General features: G+C 40.1%; 1 protein-coding gene across 4 annotated transcripts in view; it reads left to right on the top strand.

The window, feature by feature from the left end:
* Positions 1–1,125: 1,125 nt before the first annotated feature.
* The window catches only part of jar (Myosin heavy chain 95F jaguar), a 141,642-nt gene continuing 136,767 nt past the window's right edge, over positions 1,126–6,000 (top strand). Inside the window, exons 1-2 of one of the 4 annotated variants that reach the window (XM_067760990.1) lie at positions 1,126–1,305; positions 1,428–1,766. The gene's annotated coding sequence lies outside the window, so the exon portion shown is untranslated. Of the gene's footprint in view, positions 1,767–6,000 lie in introns of all 4 variants that reach the window. The other 3 variants (XM_067760989.1, XM_067760987.1, XM_067760988.1) reach the window with 3 other exon arrangements.

The following is a 6,000-nucleotide window of genomic DNA, read 5'->3' as shown; positions in this document are numbered from 1 at the left end:
TGATAGCGAGATTACATTTTCTAAAGTGAAACCCATCATTCATAAAATGATTAATAAGCATCTGAAATTTAAAAACACTGATACGAGGATGGCAAAACATTTAAAGAAAAAGTAGCTGCAGACTTGAGAAGACGTTTTTCTTTTGAAGACATTGAAGATCCATCTCTGGAAAATATCATTATTGCACATATGGCAAGTTGTCTTGATCCGAGGTTCAAACAGTTGAAGCAAGTTGAGACCGATGCTTTTCATAATAAAAAAAAAAAACATATGTGGAAAAAATGGCAATAAAATGGGCACTTCTGATATAAATGCACAAGCTCCGGAAAACCGTGTCCTCACGGCCATGGATATATTCCTAAATGATAATGACAGTGAAACAAGGAAGGAAGACGCGTTTCAGCGCTACTTATTCGGGGAACAAATAAACCACAATATCAGTGCCAGCAATTGGTGGCAAGACCATGAAAAAATATTTCCCAATCTGTCGAACATCGCCAAAAGTTATCTTGCGGTACCTGCCACTTCAAAAGCTCCTGAAAGTGTATTTTCAAGTGCTGGAAATGTAGTTCGTCCAACACGAAATTGTTTGAGTCGGGAAATGATATCGGCACTTGTTTTCTTACACCGGAACAAGAAGAAAATAGTTTAACATCGTATTACATATTCCCAAATACGAGCCTTTTTTGTATTCACCGTTAATTAATTTAAATACCCCACGTATTTATTGTTATTAATGCTAAATAAACATATATGGTACATCAATTTGTTGGTTTCACTGGATATCCAAAAATACGGTTATTAACCGAATCTTCATACATCCGGATATCCGGGTTTTTCACAAACGAATATTAACCGGATATCCATGGCGTCCGGGTTTATCGGTGTCAACGGATATCCGTATAGATATCCGGATATTCGAATATGCGGATAGTCCTAGCCCAAGTTTGAATACAAATTAATGTTAACGCTATTTTCAAATTTTTAACAAATTTCTAATTACCATTTGTTTAATGTGGCAACGCTATTACGCAGCATGTATACACAGGGTTGCTTTATTCAAAACAATCAACATGGGCTGTCAACAGTTTGACTTTGTTTGTCAATTGGTTTTTTTAATTTTACACTCTAATTTTTCTTCTTGACTTTGTTGGCGCACGTCAGAGCTGCGCGCAGTTTATTTCAAAAAGAAAATAAATATATCACATTCGGGAAATGCATTTAATTAAATTATAGAAGTAAAGTGAATATAAAATAAGAGAGAAAATAGTTAAAGGTGTACCAACAAATAAAAATAAATTGTGTGTATGTGCTGTGTATGTTTTTGTAAAGCGTTGCTTGATAGCGACTTAAATTTCAATTATTATAACATAATACAACTGTTTCTCTACTATATTATATTTATGTGTTTGTTTTTACAACGTTAGTTAATTACGCTGATTATTTTCATACACGAATTAGGAGAATCTTTCATAGACACTTCTGCTTCATTACTGAATTTTGAATGGTAATTTTTGTGAACCTAGTACTCCATATTACCTATATTAACAAGTGTCGTGTTGAGTGCTTATGTTCCAATATTCTGCCTTCTTGCTCCGACTTTTTTCATAGCAGGTGTTGGAGACGTTCGCAGGTGATATTTTGCATACACAAACCGCGGTAGCTCAACGATACCGAAGGCAAAACGTTTCTTGGTAACAGCAACAAGAAGCAACCACAAAAATAAAAACTTAACAAGTTAACGATTCGAAGCCGTCTATCAACAGGTAAGCTTAGAGATATACATATCTGTGGATGTATGTATGTACAATTGAATAAAAACTTTATTGACCTTTTCATGTTCCTTTTTAACTGCTTCGTATTATCTATCCGTAATGTAGCTTCCATTACGCTAGCTTTTAGGCAAATCATCTTTTTTAGTTTATACATAAATATGTAGGTCCTATGATTTATGACTTTGAAGACATTTTGAAGATAAATGATATTTGCCCTGAAGTGAGCTGAGCTGCATCTGACCTGATAAATAGTATTGAGATCCAGTTATATGGCTGCTTCACGAGGAATCAAAGGGCTCCATTCGAATGACACATAAAATAACGCAGTTTTTAAATGAATACGTTGCAACGAGGTGACCCATAACTGGACCGAGGAATTATCGTCTTGTCGTAGCTAAGCTGAAAAGTTAAAAAGAGACCAGCTTTAAAAATCCAATTTGCTGCTGTGTCAGCGTCATCAACCTGCATACAACTGCGAAAAAGGAGGGTTGCTTAAGTGGCACCCAATGAGCTCGGCTAAACGTCCATATCTGGGCACAGGATCTAAGTACCCTGTAAACAGTACTCTGCAAAGATTTTGCTTAAGAAAAATCGTGCGATAGCCAACGAAGCTCCACATACGCTGCAGGGCGTTCCCGAGATGGTCGGGCTAGCACCTTAATGGTGCTATGGTACCGGAGCGTACCGGATTTGTATCCGGCAAAGGACCATCACATCGATAACACTCCCCAAAGCCTTCGGGGAGCAAGCTTATCGCTACAACAACAACAACAACATACGCTGCAGGGTAGATAATCCACGTGACAATATCGTTGAATTTTCGCACGGTTGAAACTCAGGCGAGATATCCTTCTTTCGCGATAAAAGACGTCAATTGAGAAGTAAGTTAAACTTCATTCGCCTGTCTCTTCCTACTCGGTAGTGATGCATACATACATACATATATGATTTCCTATTCATCCAAAAACCGAAAAAAATACTATCTTAGCAGGAACGTATCATTTCGTTCTCACAAAATGAGCGTTTAAATGTGGCAATATTAAATCGCCCGAGATGGTCGAGCTTATACCTTAATGGTGCTCGTTGCCGGAAAGTACAGGATCTGTGTCCGGCAAAATGCAATCAACATCGAAAAAAATCCCCAAAACCTTCCCGAAGTTCTTCCATCGCTACAAAACCAACAACAGCATCGTACGTTTAGGAATTTTTCAAGGCGGCATATTCTTCCAATCTCATAGCTACCGCTAATTTAATAGTATACGATACGTACAAACTTCAAATTGTCATTGGTACCTAGTTTAGCTTGGCATACAAAAAACTACCAGTGGAACCATATTTTAGTGAAGTATAAGCAATAAAACACTATACCCTCCAGCGGGTTAGAGGGCTTTGAATATACCCGCGGTATGTATGCCTGTCGTAAGAGGCGACTAAAATACCAAATTAATTGAAGGGGTTGTTTAGCGCAACCCTCCCAAGGAGTTGCCAGCGCAGTATATAGCTTCTCCAGCCCAATTGTCAACCTCACCTACCCATGCCGAATCCTGTTTCATTAACAGACGAGGCTCTGGCGACCCAGAACTCCTGATGGATCTAGGGAGTGGGGGCGCTATGGCCTAGAAGGTTTCATGTGGTCATACCAAATCGTTGCCGAGATGGTCGGGCTAGTACCTTTATGGTGCTTGTTGCCGGAACGTACCGGATCTGCATCCGGCAAAGGACGATAAACATCGATAATACTCCCCAAGGCCTTCGGTGATTGTCCTTATCGCTACAACAACAACAACAAGATTTGGCGGAATGATGACGTTCATAGTCATAGGACTTGTCGAATACAGATCCAGAACAATTTGATGTGATGTGATGTGAATGTGCCAAATATGTATGTACTTATGAAATATTTATTCTGTATCTCTTTGTCATACCCACCATTTCAGAAAAATGAATTTTCACAACTCTAATAACTTATCCATATTGCTCAAAAGCTGCTTTTGTTGTTAATGTGTGCACATACACACATGTATGTTGAAGCACAGGTGTCGTTTCCGTCATCACAATTCACTGCAATGTGAATAGCCGCATAAGTTCGTATATGGACAGCAAGCCTTTATGGTTTCCCATTTGTTTATTGTTTAGTTTATGCCCAATGCAATTGAAATTTGTAGCTTTGGTAAACTATATATGAAATATTTACATATGTAGCCAGCGTAACATACAGAGCTCTATGGTTCCAAATTTTTATCTGATGCCACAGCAAAACTTTGAAATATTTTTTTCTGATACCGCTTGTTTCCTTTAAATCGAAACGAAGTTTGTATGAACCTACAAATCGGAGTAGAAACTTATCATAAAACTAGAAAAGTAAAATCGAGCCAGTTATTGAACATTTTGGAGTACTCATAGAGCAACCGAATCTATGGATTCTTATAATTAAAAACCTTGATACATCGACGAATTTTTTAACCCCTTTCAACTTAAATTTGGTATGACTCAGTTACCATTTTCTTATGTATATATTCAATATTACTAAAAAACATGGCTTCCGTCCTTTAAAAACTCACTTTTTATATCAGCTAGAATGAATATATTCTATTTTTAATATTATATAAATATATTTATGTCAAAGGAAAACTTGTACTTGTGAGTTACGTGACTTGCTTAATCAACTAAGCTCCAGAATGGCATGCACTTGCATTCTCCTAGATTAACAGAATGGCATGAGGGAAGCAAAGTGCATTAAATACTGGCGACACAATACGCTGTCAACGCAGCGAGAAGTGCAACAGACAAGCAAATGTCTAGGCTCATACGCATACTGCACACCAGTGGCTGATCCAGGGGGAGGGCTCGAGTATGGCGAAGTCCCTATCGAATCCGACTAAGTACAAAGACAAAGTTTCCATCGCCTTTGGCGACAAAGTGCTGCCGGACGCGAAAAAATGCGCGAGCGCTTTCTGCCGACAATATATAATGCATCCTACGGTCGACAAAGATAGACGGAGAGCCAATAGACGCGCACATAAACACAAATTCAGCGCGTCACCAATCACCATCACCGCTAAAGAGGTTGAGGACGCCATTGGCCGTGCTAAACCATCCAAAGCAGTGGGCCCAGACGGCATAGCCATGCCGATGCTTAAAAACCTACGGAACCTAGGGGTTGAAATATTTAGCGCATGTCTTCAATCTGTCTCTTTCCACCTTTGTAATACCTGAGAAATGGAAAATGGCCAAGGTGGTCCCGCTACTAAAGCCTGGGAAACCAGCTAACATAGGTGAGTCGTATCGTTCGATATCTCTCCTATCGCCAGTGGCAAAGACGCTTGAAGCCATTTTGCTCCCTTATTTCCAAGCAAATTTGCAGCTAGCCCCTCATCAGCATGGCTTCAGAAAACTCCATAGCACTACCACCGCGCTAAATACCATTAGCACCCAGATAAATTGCGGTTTAAATCAATACCCCCACCATAGAACAGTACTCGTAGCGCTAGACATATCAAAAGCTTTTGATACGGTCAACCATGGCTCGTTACTGCAGGACCTGGAAGGGTCTACCCTTCCCCCATGTCTTAAAAGGTGGACCGCAAATTATCTGGGTGGTCGGCAGGCATCGGTGCAATTTAGAAACGAAACATCAAAACCAAGGAGAATTAAACAGGGGGTGCCACAGTGTGGTGTCCTATCCCCACTTTTGTTTAATTTCTACATATCTAAGCTACCTTCACCACCGGAAGGAGTCACAATCGTTTCCTACGCCGATGACTGCACAATAATGGCCACAGGCCCAGGCCCAAAGATCGATGCGCTATGCAATAAAATAAACGGCTACCTCCCTGATCTCTCCAGTTTTTTCGCCTCGAGAAACCTGGCATTATCACCGACTAAATCTTCCGCGACCTTATTTACAACATGGACGCCCCAAATGTCGACCATTTTGAACATCCACGTCGATGGCACTACGCTACCGACTGTCCGACACCCCAAAATCTTGGGTGTGACGTTTGATCAGGATCTACATTTTGGTGAGCACGCAGCCGCAATTGTTCCGAGAATTCAGAGCCGTAACAAAATCCTCAAATCCCTCGCTGGCAGTACTTGGGGAAAAGATAAAGAAACGCTCATGACTACATACAAAGCCAGCCATATAGCCAGCCATATAGCCAGCCATATAGCCACCCATATGGTCGCCAAGCCTAAAAATCACCCACTGGAAGAAACTGCAGGC

This window comes from Eurosta solidaginis, chromosome 1, assembly GCF_040869045.1.
Source record: "Eurosta solidaginis isolate ZX-2024a chromosome 1, ASM4086904v1, whole genome shotgun sequence".
Lineage (NCBI taxonomy): Eukaryota > Metazoa > Arthropoda > Insecta > Diptera > Tephritidae > Eurosta > Eurosta solidaginis.
The sequence above is the reverse complement of the archived record's forward strand: the minus strand, read 5'-3'. Positions and strand labels throughout refer to the sequence as shown.